Source organism: Electrona antarctica (assembly GCF_951216825.1).
Source record: "Electrona antarctica genome assembly, chromosome: 1".
In the NCBI taxonomy this organism is placed as follows: Eukaryota; Metazoa; Chordata; class Actinopteri; order Myctophiformes; family Myctophidae; genus Electrona; species Electrona antarctica.
This window is the reverse complement of record NC_136806.1, coordinates 21,136,093-21,155,365: the sequence shown is the minus strand read 5'-3', so window position 1 is coordinate 21,155,365 and position 19,273 is coordinate 21,136,093. Positions and strand designations below refer to the sequence as shown.

Below are 19,273 nucleotides of genomic sequence, written 5' to 3'. Positions count from 1 at the left end.
AAAGGTACTCCTCAACTATTCTGGAGAATTTGGCTACCATGGGTTGGGCATGTAAGATTTATTTATTTATTTTTACATTGTACGTGGACACATATGACGGGGAGGGGGGCATCTAGATGTACTGTACTTGTATACACACTGTAAAAGTAAAAGTGCAACTGCTATAGTTTAGACTGTGACTTACTCAATTATTTTTGCTTACTGTCCTTGTTTTGTTTGGTTCTGATTTGGGTTTTTCTTCCCTGTATTCCCTGTATTACTGTCCGTTTTGTTTTTAGTATTGTATCTTGTGTTATTCACATTGGTCACATAAATGTTTAGAATGTACTAAAAAGATTAAAAGGGGACTGTAGATGTGACTGAATGTACAACTGTTCACTGATCCTAAATGCCAATGTAAAAAGACAATACAACAATTACCACCCCCCGCCCCCCTTCAAAAAATAATAAAATAGTAATAGTAAAATAATAAAATTCAGCCGCCAAGATGTTGTGACTACCAGAACAAGTTTGGCTACTGTGATTGGTACTGTGATTGGTCTGTCAGCAGCAGTGAAGCGAGTGAAAAGCAGCAGTACTGTAGCTTGTAGAGACGCAAGCCAACTTCCAGAAGGTACAAACACCCCTGAAATCTCTCTCTAGTGACAATACCGTGTGTCACGGTCACAATATCCAGATGTTAATTGAACCATTGGTTACAGCATTAATAAAATGAAAAGAGGCATGGTTGGCATGCTATATTCATTCCCGCTGAGATTTGAGTCTCCATTCTGAGACTCAACATGTCTTTTGGAGGATTCGTTTTTGGTGTGTTGTTTTTTAACGGCACTATCTGTACTTGAGCTCCACATTTTCAGTAATCATCGGCAGCCCAAAACAAAAGACAGCTGTTACAAATGCAGCTAAATTGAGATGTTGTAGCTAGAGGTGACAGTGGAGAGACAGCGAGTGCATGAGTCAAAAGAAGATGAGCGAAACTGGCACTACACATAGTACACAGGAGGAAAAGAAACACGCTGTAATTATTCTAAACGAAAGGTCAAGGCATATTGGTGGGTTTTGTAATTAGCTTTGTTTCTGCTCGCAGAACAAACAGAGCAGTCTTTTGTGAAATTGCGTTAGAAAGGTTACACAGGCCATTATAGTTGGAGGGGTGCGACGATTAGCTGCTCACTTTAAACCTGGCTTTCCTATGTCTCACATTGGTTGAGGGCCCAGATGCCTCCAAAATGGTAAACACTCCAGATGTAGCCAAATCAAGTCAAACTTAAATGGTATAAAACACATTGTATACACAGGAGAACTCAAGGGGCCTCAGGGCAAATGCACAAAAACAAAGCAATTAATAGTGCACATTTACATGCAGATTAACATTCTGCTACAAATTGCGGAAAAAGGCGCGAACAGCAGGGGTGGTTCAGGTGATAGATGATGAAAGGGTGGAGTTGGAATAAAATTATCAGTCTAAATAAAGACATCACACTACAGCCTGACGTTATGACGCATTGATTAGAGCATTAACCAAAAAGTCGACTTCATTAACACAAGTCGACTTATTTATGTATTAATTTATTCATTCATTCATTCATTCATTCAGTGTATGTGTACATAATTCAAACAAGTGATTCTTTCCTTTTCCAACTTTTTGTTAATTAACGAGCTCTTTGCAGCTGTGCCTCTCCCTTTGATGTGCCGAGGTCCGCTGCTCAGCTCTATGAAGTCCAGAGGTAATTGATTTTCTGTTTGTTTTCATCCCCGTCCCCACCGCAACTAACCACCACCCCCCAACCAACCCCCCCCCCCCCCCCCCCCCAGGCGTCGTCGTCTATATGATCATCAAACGAGTCATCGACTCGACTTCAGATTTTTGCAAGTTAACTTGCAAAAATCTGAAGTCGTTAATGCCCTACTGCGCGTCAAACTAGTCAACCTGACGTCAATGACGTTGAAAGTGGAAGGAGTTAACCACAGAATCTTAACTTTGACATCATGTGCCCGTTCCCTATAGTCACAGACAGTGCAATGTCTACTGTCAAGTGTTTCAATGCAGTCATTATAAACAATGGAATGTTTAAATGAGCTAATCTTAACATTAAAATGAACAAATGTAATGAACCATGTTTTTACTTTTTATGTCCCATAGTAAATAATATATGAAGAAAGCTAAGCATTTACTTATTATTTTTAGCCTGTCTGAAATAAGTATTAATATCTGCGTTAATAGCAGCACATTCATTTGTTTTGATCATGTTGTTGCTGTCGGGCAGAAACCTTGTATTTCTCTATTTCAACCTTTGTTTTTCTCATGAATTAATGCCCTACAATGTCACACAAACAAGTAGCAAAACCAACAGATCGACAAGCTCACAACACGTCGCAAGACTTGCAACGCAACGTGATCTTGTAGCTGTTCAACAAGTGGTTAAATCTACCTGTGGGCTTTATAAATATTGAACCAATGAGTAGTAGTAGTATTAAGTATTAAGACGTGCTTGTGACTAAATAATAACTACACTGGATCCAATTGGGAAATTGGAACACTATTTTATTTTAGAAAAAATATTTTCTGAAAAGTAAAAATTTTGACATACAAGGTTTCCACCTGACAGCGATGATATAAAGGTGGTGCAATATTGTTTTAACGAACCATAAAAAGTGTCATGTTTTTAATCCCTGCATGGTTAAATAATTAAATTAAACCTTAATTGGAACAGCAACAAAAGAACATGTCTTTCTCTTAACTGCACTGCCGGAAGGAAACCAAATAAATAATACCTTTAATTTTAGACACTTCAGCAATCAACAGCTTGACGCTTGTGGAAAGTTTACAGGGACACCTTCCTTTCCACAGACACGAGATTTCCACAAGATTTTACTTTTGTAAATTTTTTCGGATTTTTAAAGTCACGGTGCAGAGATTCCTTGTAATAATTGGATTCCGCAATTCTGGTCAAAGTTTTGCTTCTATTCCTCAGTTGCCTATACCTCTCCCAGTCGTCAGGATGCTGGGTCCTGCGAAATGTGGCCCAAACATTATCTCTCTGTCTAAATAGACTTATGAGTTCGGATGTAATCCAGGGAAGATGACTTCCCTTTACTCTTGTCATTTTATAAGGAGCATGTTTATCTATCATTTTATTAAATTCAGAGTATAGGAAGTCCCAGGCATTATGAACATTGGGTATTAGTTGAAAAAAAATGACAAGAGTAAAGGGAAGTCATCTTCCCTGGATTACATCCAAACTCATAAGTCTATTTAGACAGAGAGATAATGCTTGGGCCGCATTTCGCAGGACCAAGCATCCTGACGACTGGGAGAGGTATAGGCAACTGAGGAATAGAAGCAAAACTTTGACCAGAAATGTGGAATCCAATTATTACAAGGAATCTCTGCACCGTGACTTTAAAAATCCGAAACAATTTTGGAACAAAGTAAAATCTTTAACAAATGCATCCACTGAAACTACATCTCCTAATCAATTAAAAGTTAATAATGTCATATTGCATAATCCGCAGCTAAGTGCTCAAGCTTTCAATCAGCATTTTTCCTCAGTTTGTCCTCCACCAATGCCTGACCTGCCCGTTGCATTTAACAACATGCAGACTTAATAGTTCCTTCTCTTTTAGGAAAATAACACCAATAGAGGTCCATGATGTAATTATTGATTTAAAGGAGAGCAGTGGTCCTGGGTTAGATTACACATTCTCATGTACCCCCTCTGTGATCTTTTCAATGTGTCACTAACAATGTTCCCCCTAAGGTGCGCCCGTGCGCGCGCGCGCACATGGCCAAATGCCCCCGCGCACAACTGAAATCTGTCGCGCACAGACACAGACGCTGGTGTAAAAAATAAAAAATAAAAGTAAGAAATTGCCCCGAGTATCACTACAGTAATAATAGGCTACCTATCCCGAGTCGACATTTTCCCACACTTTATTTTTTATTTACTTTACACTTTATTTAGATTACACAGGCGAGGCGACCGCGACAGATAGGTCTCCTCCCCTCTTTTTATTACTCTCTATGGTCTCCTCTCCTCTCCTCTCCTCTCCTCCTGCCTGGGACCGAGGCTACTCCTCCTGTGTGTGACTGCGCGTGAGTGGGGACCTTTTAGAGGTGGAGACGTAACAGCAGCAGCAGCAGCAGCAGTCGGTGTTAATGAAACCCCAAGAACCAGATAAGCTGGCGTTGCTTGGACACGTGCGTTGATGGGACATTTAAATTTAAAAGGCGAACGGATGGAAGTGTGGATAAAAGCACGGCTGTGCGCAACAACAAGAGAGGGGGACTAACGTTAGCTTCTCGTTAGCAGGTTAGCTAACGTTGTTATCACTACAGCACAACAAGCCTCCAGACAGTCCGGTGTGCTTGTGAATGAATGTGGAAGCTAACGTTAATCTCTAGCGGTCTAGCCCCATATGGAACCTCTCTGTAATTCTCCAATCTGTTAATACAGCTTTCTTCAAAAGGGGCTGCTGACGTTCGACAATCTGAGAAACTAGGAGTTCAAAAACACAAACAGTCAAACAAACTCGGGTGTGTGTGTGTGTGTGTGAGCGTGTGTGTGTGTGTGTGTCCCAATACATTATTTCCGTTTTCTCATGCCCCCCCATGTAAAGCAATATTGAGTATTCATATAGCCTACCAGTCGCCTACTCAACCTGTGGGTCCCCAGATGACAGTGAAGTGACAATTTAAGGACTTTTAAGACTTTTATAATACCTCAAAGGCTCTAAAAGAAAGAAATACCATTACTGCATCAAAAGTAATCAGCAAACCATGCTATAAAAACTGGTCAAACATTGGCCAGATTATTAAATGATAAAGAAAGAGGCAACAATTGTGAAAATAGCCGATCTACAAGTTCACAATGAGCTTGTAGATCGGCTATTTTCACAATATTTATCTGTGGAACCATTCTGTTGCTTGTCTGGGTGGGGGGTCCCCAGTTCAAATATGATTACTTTGGGGGGTCACAGCCTGAAAAGGTTGAGAACCACTGATATAGACTAACTGAATATTCCTAAAATTGCTAGCCTACCACCTTGATATAAAATAAAAATCACACCCGTGTGAACTGAGTGGTGTAAGGTCTTATATAGACTGATCAGCTGTGGTCTGACGTAATGTCAGTGACGCAATGTCTCATTCCGGCCAATCACAATGCACCATGCTCATTTTTTGGTGCACAGACAGACAGACAGACAGACTAACAAAGCCAGTTGTAGGAGTGGTTTACACCACTCAAAAATGTTGTAACTTGCGTAACTTTATGTAACTATACATTGATTCACTCGTATACCAAAATCCATTTGGAAAAAAGAAAAAAATCCCACCTGTGTGAAGTGAGGGGCGCTCACTTAGCATTATCTAACGTTTGGATAGTTGGTGTCAAGGTGATGTAATGTTTGCTCAGTAGTTGCTGATGTCTGCTCAGGAGGTTTGAGTGTTTGCTCAGACCGAAAAAAAATTAGAGGGAACATTGGTCACTAACCACCTGTCAGTTACCTGCTGTCTGGAAGTGTTCTCGTATCACTCCCTTGCACAAAGGGGGTGATGCACTTGAACCCAATCATTATCGACCTATCTCAATTATTTGTTCAACTGTAAAAATCTTTGAAAAACGAATCCATAACCACATTTCACATTACCTCAACGAAAATAATATCTTATCACCCCATCAATCTGGATTCAGATCTAATTACTCCACCCACTGCTTTACTAAAACTTACAAATGATATTACATCAGCATCCACCAACAAAAAATTAACTGGAGCAATTTTCATTGACCTTTCGAAGGCTTTTGATTTGGTTGACCATTATTCTCCTCTTGGATAAATTATATTCTGTTGGTCTATCTCGCAATGCTCTGTTATGGTTTAACTCATATCTGCATAATCGAAAGCAACGTGTCGTCATACAAGGATGTAAATCTGATCTGTCAGTTCAGGAACGAGGCGTGCCTCAACTTTTATTTATGGCCTCCTCATTCTCTACACCAAATTACTTTGCCAAAAGTGCCACAAAAGCTCACAACATGTCGCAACATGCTGTGAGTGTGTACGGTAGATCAGATATTGTGTGCATGCATAGTCACATACAGCGTGTCTTCTTTCAGTTTCAAGCAGTGCCTGTGATTTGGTGGTTTCAGGAGGAGTATTAGCTTGTGTATTATGTCACTGTGCATGGCGAGTACAGTAGGTGGGTGCATGCATACTGGGAACTTGAAATTCCAAATAAAAATTGCAGATTGAGATGCACATATATGAACATCCAATCCAATTTGGTTGATTGTGAAACTTGCCGCACGCACGCACGCGTGTGTGTGCGTGCGTGCGTGCGTGTTTACGGGGGCTTTAAACTGCCCCTTAGCAGAAGCTGTCTTCTTTTTTTTTCTTCCAGCCAAGCACACAGAATCATATCAGTCAGTGAGATGAATGATTTTGTCTCTGAGCTACTAGCCCACCAGGACCCAGCAGGAAGGCTAATGTGCCTGATTGAAAATGAACAGAGCAGGAAGCCTGCTACGGTGCAGAATCATAATACAATTAGCCAGGGAAGATTGCCACATTACTCTTGCCTGTGTCATAAAAGACAAAGAGATGGCCTTTTTCCTCCACTAAAAATCTCTCTCTCTCTCTCTCTCTCGACACGCATGCACCACCCTATTTTCAACTGTCTTTACTCTTAGGTTGTATTTAAATACATTGATCCTGGAGTTCCTATTTTGCGCACATTTTCTCAAGAAACAAAATAATTCAAATCTTGTGAAAATAGCGGAAATAGCAGTTCAGCTATTTTTGTTTTGGCTATTGTACGACAAAGTATACTGTATCGGTTGTAAGGGTTTAATATCAATGCCTTGATAGTACATGCCTTGATAGTACAAAAAACACAATTAAATTATAATTACATAATATCCGGTCTCCCTCATCTTCCTTCCCACTGACTCTCCTTCTATAAAGCATATAGGCCTACACATATAGGGCTCCATCTTATGCCATGTTTTATCCTCAAGTAATAAACATTTTCCGTGAATTACACATTTAGGAGCTTCCACTATGCGTAAACGTTATCTTGTGGCCACACAACCCACTATTAATTTTGCCGACTCCTATATTTGCGGGTGGAGGTGTGTCTGTAGGCGTGTTGATGCGCTTTCCCTATATTTGTTATCTTATGCACACAGGTTTAGGACAATGGAAAGTGCCTCTTCAAACCACCCATAATGCAACTTATGTTTGATAAAAGAATGCGCGCTTGACTCTGAGACAGTGAGACCTGAGTTGGAGCTGCCTCGGCTTGAGTCATGTTGCACAACATTCACAGCTCAGAGGTCTCGTTCTGTCTTAATTCTCCACAAATCTCTGTGATTGGAATTTTACTATAATAAGCAGTGTCAATTCCTTGTGCTTATTGTGTTTAATTGTCTAGTCAAAGAAGTTATTAGATTTGCACGAGTGAGGCTGTGTTGTAGGCCATAGAGTAAAACACTGGGCAAAATGTTAAATGGATAATTGATCTCTTAAAGGCAATGGCAGGTGGCACAGTGATTGGTTTAATCATTGTAACGCCCAAACCACACCTATGCATAATGTAAGGGGTAATGGAGGTGTTTTAGGGACTTAGGCTGTGGCACAAGAACACATTTTACGGGGCCACACCTCACACACAATACTAAATCCCCAAATTAAGGAAAAAGGGCCCTGCCGCAAGATGGAGCCCATCTATTATACAAGTGAAAACATGTGCGCAACACAATACCCAAAGTCACCAGCTACTACGTCACTGACACGCTGGGTGCCGACACGCTGGGAGCCGAAGCAGGAGCAACACACACTGCAACAACACACTAACACGTCACACACTTACCCTCCGCGTCGATCCACGGCTATCTCCTCATGTCGCGCCGCACGCCCACACTCAACACCACCCGCGTAACAATTGTCATTGCACTGCCACTAAAGCCGGCTCCCGTCCACACTCGCAAACAATATCAATATCAATAATAAACACAAACACGCCACAAGCACCGACACCCCTGCCTAATTTGTTGCCACGTCTATGAAAACAAGCACAGAAAAAATGCCATTCAACACGCTACTTACACACACTACCACTCGCTTACAATACGCGGACCTGGCAACACTACATTCCCTCTCCCATTTGCTCAAAGCCCACCACGTGACCCACACACACACATACCCATCCAAAAGAATGTGTCACTCTCTCGGTTCTGCACCGCTGCTGGAGAAGTATAGCACTGTCGAAGGCAGCGCAACTAAACCCCCCCCCCCCCCACACACACACACCCCAGAGAGGGAGGAGAGAGAAGAGAGCGAGAGAGAGAGAGCGCGCACACGTCTTCACCCCAGCGAGGGAGGGAGGGACAGAGAAAGGGAGAGAGATAGAGAAAGACACAGCTTTCCAGTCCTTACATTTTTTCTCACATTTACCAGCAGAAAAGTGAGCAAAGTAGTGTGCCCTGAAACTTTCTTGGAAAGAAATGTGCATGTTGCCTGCACTGGCAGCCAGCAGCGATGTAAGATGAGCCTGTGCATTTCACGCTTTTCACCCTATATAACTTGAACGCATAGGCAATCAAGTCAAGACCATTAATTAATGACAGCTGTGTAGGGGTGACGATTGCGTGATGCTTCTATGTACAGGATTCTATAGGTCACCACTTTTGGTGTGACACACGGCTTCTGTTTCTGTTTACAATGCGTTGTCAACACCTGCTGAGTTGACAAAGACTGACAGATTTTGGAGAACACTGATAGTTTATCCTTTAGTAATTAGCCTGTGGAAGTATTCACACTAGGCTACTTTTGCATTTATTGGGATTGGCCATTTGGGGAAAGGAGGAGCTCCACAACACCACATTGGTAGGCTCAAGGGGCTGCATTTTCTTCCCTCTCGAGGGTGGGATGATGTGAGCCCCTGCAGCAGGCTAGGGTCCGGGAGCCCCGCTCAGGTTAGCGGGAAATGACCGCGGGGTGCGGCTTGCCAGGTTTTTTTATAAGTAAAGTATTAAAACAAAAAAGAAATTAAAATATATATATATATATAATAATATATTTAAATTTACGTCATATTTAGGGGAATTTCCACCTAATTTCTCCGTTCATTGTCAATGGCAAATATTGAGACGTGTGGGGACTAAAGCTGTATATAGGATAGGAGGGCCCTCAAACACATTATTTGATAACTTTTCATCGTGCTCCTAAAACACATTCTGTGCTACTAGATTTTCCCATTTAGTCGCACACGTGCTACTTGGACAAATGCTAAGCGTCGAGCCGTGCGCGCGCACGCGCTGCAACACAAAACGGCTGCATACAACGCGTGTCACTGTGGACTTCTGTATCTGTGGACTTCTGTATCGCAACGCGGGGCAACGCGGGGCAACGCGGGGCAACGCGGGGCAACGCGGGGCAACGCAACTCTGGGATGAGCGGGCCGAAGGCCCGCGAAATTCTAGTCTATTATACAATTGAAAAGGTGTGCGCAACCCAGGAAAAGGGACCCAAAGTCACACTGCATACGACACTGACACGTCACTGACACACTGCAACACGCTACACTCCCACGACAGTTACGTCACAGACTTACCCTCCGCGTCGATCCACGGCTATCTCCTCATGTCGGGCAGCACACTGACACTCAACACCACCCCCGGAACAATTGTCATTGCACTGCCACTAAAGCCGGCTGCCTTCCACACTCACAAATAATATCAATATCAATAATAAACACAAAAACGCCACAAGCACCGACACCCCCGCACGCACACACTCACACACGGGCCACGGAACACTGTTGCCAGGTCTATGCAAACAAGGCCAGAAAAAATGCCATACAACACGCTACTCACACACACTACAACACGCTTAAAACTCGCGGACCTGGCAACACTGCATCCTTTTTTCCCATTGGCTACTGTTGATAATTTGTTGCCACGTCTATGAAAACAAGCACAGAAACAATGACATTCAACACGCTACTTACACACACTACCACTGGCTTACAATACGCAGACCTGGCAACACTATATTCCCTCTCCCATTTGCTCAAAGCCCACCACGTGACCCACGAGTTGTCATCCCACGGATGTTACGTATCTCACATCCGGATGCACCACCGGACGTTACACACTACACGCACACACATTAGGATAACAACAAGACGAACGCTTGCCAGCCACACACACACAGTCAGCCACGCACACACACACACACACACACACACACACACACACACGCGCGCGCTTGCCAGCCACACACACACAAGAAGAAGAACAACAACACACCGCACACACTGATTCTAATTTGGATGGAGAGCGCCGCGATTACATACAAAATGCAAACACGAAAATTGCGCATATATGGATAAGAACAACAACACCAACACCACACGCGCGCGAGCACGCGCTGCAACACAAAACAGCTGCATACAACGCGTGTCACTGTGGACTTCTGTATCGCAACGCGGGGCAACGCAACTCTGGGATGAGCGGGCCGAAGGCCCGCGAAATTCTAGTAATATACATAGACCGTGCGCATGCACACATTCACACAAGCACTCATGCAAACATCATTGTATGAATGTATTTATTTTATTATTGGCTTAGCTACCGTGGCACCAGCTTTACACACACGTACACACAATGAAAATCCTTTTGACTGATATGTACACAAGTTTGTGTACAGTATGTGTTTTTGTCAATAAAATACTTATTTCTATCCTGCGTTGCACATTTACTTAGAGTATGTGTTCGATTATGTTGTGAGCTTGTAGAATAGGCAGCTCTCCTGGAAAACATATTGAAAATGTTTTTTTGTTTTTTTTAATATATATGACATTCCCAGAATAGGGACAGAGGTTTAATGTGGATAAAGAGATCAAAATGTATTTCTGGGGACAAAGCCTGGAGAGGTCTGTTCACTGTTCACTCTCCACAGACACCACAAGACAGACAGCATTATTCAATCTGCTGACATACAGGCAATTAATGTCGTCTTGTCTCCTTTCTTCTTCCGTCTATCCCTCTTTCCCCGAGTCTCCTTCACCTCTCTCTCACCCCCCCCTTCTCTCTCTCTCACCCCCCCTTCTCTCTCTCTCACCCCCCCCTTCTCTCTCTCTCTCTCTCTCTCTCTCTCTCTCTCTCTCTATTTTTTTGTGCCGACAACGAGCAGTATTTTTTTATTGACTTGGCTGGTGACAGCAGAGAGCTATCAGAATCACCATCACAATAATGTCTGTCGCCCACTGATGAGGCCTTGGATCGTGTTTTCTTCTTTTTCTTTTTAAACAGGGGAACTCAGGGTTTAATTTGCCGGGTATAGACTACTGTACTATTTATGAGAATGTGTTGGGTGATCCATAACTCTAGCTGCTGTCTAGTTTGGTCAAAATCTGTCAAATTTGTTATTTTTATTTTAGAAAATTGTGAAAATAGCAGATCTACAACCTCACAAGCACGAAGCCATACGTAGTCACCCATTCACACACACACACACACACACACACACACACACACACACACACACACACACACACACACACACACACACACACACACACACACACACACACACACACACACACACAGTAACACAGAGTAGGATGATCTACTGCTCCTGTGCTCCCATCTGCTTGCAGTCTAATCAGACATTATAGCAGGGGGCAGACTTGTAAGAAATCAGCAAGATTTGGCTTTTGGTGACTAGTTTCTGAATTTTGGTGTGGTGTTTGGTATGGGTATGGGTATAAGGTTTTCAAAAAGCTGTGCAAACGCGTTGGGCGTTTGCACAGACTCAAATATTGGATATTGGGTATGGTTGAAAACCAAAATAATTGATAAAAGAGATTTTTAGGAACAACGAACAACCAGAAAGGCATCGTTTTCAACATGGCGTCCACGGTGGCTAAAATTAGCAAAGAAAAAAGTAAAACATCATAACAACTATGCACTTCGTAACTACTTTTTGAATTTTGGCGTTTTGGTGTTAGGAATGGGCATAAAGTTTTCAAAAACCATTGCAAACTAATTTGGCTCGCCCCCTAGTGGTCGGTTTGCAATGAAACCACTATTAGATATGTCAGTATATGGTTGGAATCCCAAATAATTGATGGAAGAGATTTTATAATGGATTCTGTTACCATTGGGTAAAATTTTACGGAAAACGAACAACTTGAAAGGTATCGTTTTCAAGATGGCGTCCACGATGGAGCTGCCGGGAGCTTAAAATGCCTATGGTTTCATTGCAAACCAACCACTAGGGGACGAGCAAAATTAGTTTGCAATGGTTTTTTAAAACCATCCGCCATCTTGAAAACTATGCCTTTCTGGTTGTTCGTTGTTCCTAAAAATCTCTTTTATCAATTATTTGATAAATCCAATATTTGAGTCTGTGCAAACAGACCACTAGAGGGCGCGCCCAACGCGTTTGCACAGCTTTTTGAAAACCTTATACCCATACTTAACAGCACACCAAAATTCAGAAACTAGTCACCAAAAGCCAAATCTTGCTGATTTCTTACAAGTCCGCCCCCTGCTTTTACTGATCATTTTTACATCGCATAAGTTCTCCCTTAAAACACTGGCACATGTGATCGGCAATCGTGTTAAGACATGCTCTCCCTATAGTTTTGAGCGTTTGAAATAATGTTTGCCATTATATTTAAAAAAAAAGTGTGAATGGAGTTTCTAGGTGAAAGTGCTTTTTTGACGTGCCAATATCTGCCATTGAGCCCCATTATAAATTTCTCAAATTTGAAAGCACTATATTTCTAAAACTATGAAACATTTCAAAGATTCCTTTTCAGGCAAACATGTCCACCGTAAGATGAACCTAAATAGGTTTGAATGGGGTTTCTAGGTGTAAGTATGTAGGACTAGCAGCATGCCAAATTTTGTGCTATTGCCATTGAGAATGCATTGGGCGTTTAAGTTAAATACAGGGGGGACATATTTTGACAGCAGAAACTGCCTGTCATAATTTCTCCCCCCTCCCTATTCCAAAGCCCCCCCCAGCAATGGTACACTTATTTTTTTCAGTGGGTAGATCTTGTTGAGCTGGTCATTTTGAAAGTAGATCTCACGTCATAAATGTGTGGGCACCCCTGCTGTAGATGCTCTATGTATGACAATCTGTCTGCATGGGTGAGAACTCTGACACAATACAAGGCATCTAGCCACTACTTTTCAAAATGCACTTGAATGTTTTCATATTATCCTTATCCTCGCCCCACACAAAGAGAGGGCTGAACATGTAAAGAGGGTTGAAAAACAATATTGCTGTAATCCGTACATTTTTATCTCCGCCAGCGGAGATCATGCATTGGTCCTGTTTTCATGATAATGTGTCTTGTCTAAGTCTGCCGACAGTAATATTGCTTTTGCATACTAGAGCGTCTTATTTGTTGTGTACATGGCCTGCCCTGCTTTTTTGACGTGCCAATATCTGCCATTGAGCCCCATTATACATTTCTCAAATTTGAAAGCACTATATTTCTAAAACTATGAAACATTTCAAAGATTTCTTTTCAGGCAAACATGTCTACCGTAAGATGAACCTAAATAGTTTTGAATGGGGTTTCTAGGTGTAAGTATGTAGGACTAGTAGCATGCTAAAGTTTGTGCTATTGCCATTGAGAATGCATTGGGCATTTAAGTTAAATAACTGAGAAACTACAAATCATTTCAAAGTAAAAAGTTCCAGCATGTGTCTCCACAGTAAGCTGAATTATAAAATGTGTGAATGGAGTTTCTAGGTGAAAGTGATTTTTTGACGTGCCATAGAGCTGCCATTGAGCCCCATTATAGATTTCTCAAATTTGAAAGCACTATATTTCTAAAACTATGAAACATTTCAAAGATTCAATTTCAGGCAAACATGTCCACCGTAAGATGAACCTAAATAGGTTTGAATGGGGTTTCTAGGTGTAAGTATGTAGGACTAGTAGAATGCCAAAGTTTGTGCTATTGCCATTGAGAATGCATTGGGCGTTTAAGTTAAATAACTCAGAAACTACAAATCATTTCAAAGTAAAAAGTTCCAGCATGTGTCTCCACAGTAAGCTGAATTATAAAAAGTGTGAATGGAGTTTCTAGGTGAAAGTGCTTTTTTGACGTGCCAATATCTGCCATTGAGCCCCATTATACATTTCTCAAATTTGAAAGCACTATTTCTAAAACTATGAAACATTTCAAATATTTCTTTTCAGGGAAACATGTCTACCGTAAGATGAACCTAAATAGTTTTGAATGGGGCTTCTAGGTGTAAGTATGTAGGACTAGTAGCATGCCAAAGTTTGTGCTATTGCCATTGAGAATGCATTGGGCGTTTAAGTTAAATAACTCAGAAACTACAAATCATTTCAAAGTAAAAAGTTCCAGCATGTGTCTCCACAGTAAGCTGAATTATAAAAAGTGTGAATGGAGTTTCTAGGTGAAAGTGCTTTTTTGACGTGCCAATATCTGCCATTGAGCCCCATTATACATTTCTCAAATTTGAAAGCACTATATTTCTAAAACTATGAAACATTTCAAAGATTTCTTTTCAGGCAAACATGTCTACCGTAAGATGAACCTAAATAGTTTTGAATGGGGTTTCTAGGTGTAAGTATGTAGGACTAGTAGCATGCTAAAGTTTGTGCTATTGCCATTGAGAATGCATTGGGCGTTTAAGTTAAATACAGGGGGGACATATTTTGACAGCAGAAACTGCCTATCATAATTTCTCCCCCCTCCCTATTCCAAAGCTCCCCCAGCAATGGTACACTTATTTTTTCAGTGGGTAGATCTTGTTGAGCTGGTCATTTTGAAAGTAGATCTCACGTCATAAATGTGTGGGCACCCCTGCTGTAGATGCTCTAAGTATGACAATCTGTCTGCATGGGTGAGAACTCTGACACAATACAAGGCATCTAGCCACTACTTTTCAAAATACACTTTAATGTTTTCATATTATCCTTATCCTCGCCCCACACAAAGAGAGGGCTGAACATGTAAAGAGGGTTAAAAAACAATATTGCCGTAATCCGTAAATTTTTATCTCCGCCAGCGGAGATCATGCATTGGTCCTGTTTTCATGTAAATGTGTCTCGTCTAAGTCTGTCGACAGTAATATTGCTTTTGCATACTAGAGCGTCATATTTGTAGTGTACATGGGGATAGCAGGGCAAGGACCTCAATTCTGTAATCATTATCAAAACTGCCAATGTCAAATCCAGCAATAGTTCAGGTAGGCACAGACGGCAGGAGGTGTACATTGCTAGCTCACACCGGACCCCCCCTTCCCCAGCCCCATGCAGTCGCTAACAAGTTAATTCATACATACATCCACAAGTCAGTCTCTCTCCACGTTCAACCTCACTTCATTCTCATTCGCTAAAAGCTATCTCACACACGCTTTCATTCCCCTAGTGCAACTTTAACTTAAAAGAAAAAAGGACACTGTGGCTGCCTCACTGCTTTTAGTGTCCTAAACAAACAGTCCATAGACTTGGCTGGCACCCTAAAGTGCTGTAAACACCCAACCAGCCACTCTGCCCTTTTACAACCCAGTAGCATCAGCATCACAGTCCTAGAGCAATTCAACATGTAGGCTATATTTTATTCATATTTACAATGAATAACGATGGAACACAACCCTGTTTTATATCAGTTATATGATCAGGACAAGTTGCCCTGATCATACAACTGATAATATAAACAGAAACCACCACCCAACCAGTCTGGAGTGTGCCCTGCAGCCCAAATTACTGCCTGGTTATCAAAGTAAAATGAGCAGCTGCTTGTGTTATTTGTTATAAATATTATTAAGTATCACATTTGCTTGGTTGCCTAGAATGCAGACAGTTTGTGTGATTGCACAATCACACGAGAGAGAGAGAGAGAGAGAGAGAGAGAGAGAGAGAGAGAGAGAGAGAGAGAGAGAGAGAGAGAGAGAGAGAGAGGAGGTCCCTCGTTCGGTGCTCGGTCCATGCGTGAGTCGTGACAAATTATTTGAAATGAGTAATAAGAAATGAGTCATTTTTTGTCCACACACATACGTGATATCTGACATGACAGCCTACCCGAACGGCTTCAATTCACTCGAGTGACGAGTCGTCTGTCTTTTTGTTTGTGAGCGGAGTGGCAGCCAGCCTGTGTGCACTCAACTTGTTTGGTTCTTCAGTTGTGCATACTTCGACTTTGTTGCGCGGAAGCGGTACCGCAGCGGCGTGGCCGATCTACAAGCTCACAACGCGTTGCGCTGCAACGCACTCTGAACTTGTAGATCTGCTATAATTCTGTGTGCGCGGCTGCGCGCACCACACTCCACACCCGCATGGCACTGCGCTCAATTAAGTAAGATTTACTGCAGATGCGCGCCGCTGATGATGCGGGCAGGCAGGTTCAGGCAGGTGCAGAGGCATGTTTGTCCGACGGACAAAAGGGCAGGGAGGGGCTTGAGCCCCCTTTCATGTATTACTGTGCAGGTCCCCGAGTACGTGCTTAGCGGTCACAACTTGTTGCACAGCTGTCAGTGTTCAAATTCCCTCCACCTCCCCAGCCTCCTCCCTGTGGTATTGAGTTTCATATGATTATAGGATGATTATGTGGATTGCACTGTGATTCTATGGATTGTACTATGATATGTGATATCTTAACCCATGTTCATGTAAAAACTGTATATTATGCTCTGCTCGGTTTTGTGATCTCAGATTCTGTGCTGTATGCTTGCGCAGTTAATCTGTAGTATCACAGGAGCAGAGTCACACCACCAAACTGAATGCAATAGCCAATCTTTGGCATAAATCTTTGGTAAATGGTTACTCCTCCTGAGCTGAACTATGTCATTAGTTTTTATTACAAATTGGAGTAATGGTCCCCCAAGGCTATGACATAAGCATCCTCTCCTATTTGCTGAACTGCAATCCGAGGTGAGAGGCCACTGAGGCCAGACTATCAAAAGAAAATGTATTATTAAATTACAGACACGTTTGTCAATTTAGAGTATGGTGCCATGTTCTTATTGCCTTTTACCACTTGTTTAGGGCAGCCAACCCTTACATGTCATGACAACACCCCACTGCTTTTCAATGTGCTCACTCTCCAAAGAGTTGTCTACTCTGTCTACTCTGTAGCCTGTCTGATTTCACCATGCTAATGTAATCAGAATACTTTATTACAGGCAGAAAGATGGAGTCAATGCATGTATGAGAGAGAAGGAGACAGACAGGCTGTGCTATACATTCAGGTAGAAATGTAACTGCGTAACTATTGCTATTATTAGTAGGCCTTGCCTCATGGCGGAGACATGCGCTCTGCTAAGGCAATGTCTTCCAAATAATGTAGTTATTAACTATGTGGGTTTGTGTGTGTGTGTGTGTGTGTGTGTGTGTGTGTCTCTGTGTGTGTGTGTGTGTGTGTGTGTGTGTGTGTGTGTGTGTGTGTGTGTGTGTGTGTGTGTGTGTGTGTGTGTGTGCGCGCGCATGTCAACACTCCGAGGAAAACTCTCTACAACTTTGCAATGGATCACATTGTTTTTCGGTGTGTGACACCAGTGCATAATTGACTATACAAACTTGTGCGTGCGTGCGTGCGTGCGTGCGTGCGTGCGTGCGTGCGTGCGTGCGTGCGTGCGTGCGTGCGTGCGTGCGTGCGTGCGTGCGTCCGAAAAACGATGTGATCCATTGCAAAGTTGTAGATCAACCACCAGATCAACCTTCTACCCCAAAGCCATCACAGTCAATTCTTTGATTGTACCCAGTCCTCTATGCTGTAGGTCAGGAGCATCTAAGTCTGCCCAGTGACGGCGGCCAGATGTCCAAAATGTCTGTCAAATACAAATAATCCCCCTCAGTTATAGGCAGGTATTAGCTAATTATTAAATTTGTCTGCGTGGCAATGATTAGTGATTGCAATCTGGTCACGCATGTGGCAGCTGCGTGCTCTTGAGCTCTTCAAGAGGGGAGGGCTGAGAGCAAGTAATTTGCATATCTGTGCACGCTAAATCTGAATTGTCTTTGGTTTACATTGACTACAGCATGGTTTTGTTGTGTACATGCATTTGTGTGCACTTAGTCACACGTTGCCCTTCTGTGACTTTGTTTCAGGAAATGACAAGTCAGAACATTGTGTCATATTAAATATTAAATGCCAAACATTTCCACTATTTACTTCTGTTGTAAGGGGTGGAATATGATTCCTCATAATACCAACTGTGAAAAGAATGGCGAGTAATACATCAGACATGGATTAGAATTTAATGGAGAACAATAGCCAGTGATAAATTAGAATTTGCTGTCATTAACATAGTGAGGTCTTATTATTTACTAACATGTCAAAAGTCAGCCATCTTCAGGCTCACACTGCAACATTCTGCATCCCAGGGACTAATTATCATGTGTTAATGCATTCTGAAAATGCAGCCATTTAATTTTGAAAACAATTAATTATAAAGTGTGATAGTGCATTGGATGCGGCAGTCATTATACAGCATTCAATGAGGCTACAGGTATTGTGTGTATTACAGATGCTGCCTTCGCTCAAATTAAACTCATATATGACACCTACTGACAGCTGTGCTGATCTGTTGAGATAGTTAGAGGCAGCTCAGCTCCTCAACAAACGTTATAAGGAGGATAATGGTCTCCTCAGCTTATGCCGGGAGCTACAGTATACACTGAAGGGGACGTCATCGCTATATATGGGTTATTGGAAGCCTCATGACTCAGTGTGTACAAATGGAACTCTCAGAGTTTAATTAACACATGTTACAGTGTAGAAAGGGAATTAACCATGGTCGTGCCTTCAAAACGAAACGTGTCATCCCAGACAAATCTAAAACCTGTCATGGCTCAACGGGCCGAAAACCTTTTTAACAGGTTGGTTTCCATCGCCAGTTAGCGGTATTACTTAACCCAGGATCGATCTAGCCATGTTAGCTACCTCCCAGTGGGGGAAAGGCTCAGCTCAACTGACTCAACCCAACATGTGCCCACATACTCACGCACACACACATAGTCCTTCAATAACAACCTATTTGTTAAGTGGGAATGTCAATACTGGGAGGTGCTTGTCTTGCTGACATCTTGCTGATTTGTTGACTGTTGGTGCCGCAGGTGAAGGTTGTCTTTTATTACCCCATCCGACCCTTACATACCATACCGGACCCTAGGAATGAAAATAAATCATATGAACAGTACAGAACACAGTAGTATAGTGGCAGCAGCACTTCAACTACAACTGCTTCCTAATTTGGCATGAAAGTGCCA

The 19,273-nt window shown here is 42.3% G+C and overlaps 1 protein-coding gene across 2 annotated transcripts in view; it reads right to left on the bottom strand.

Annotated features, from left to right (window-relative positions):
- Positions 1–19,273, bottom strand: part of LOC306923649 (protocadherin-1-like) — a 267,309-nt gene that overhangs the window by 182,375 nt on the left and 65,661 nt on the right. The window lies entirely within an intron of this gene.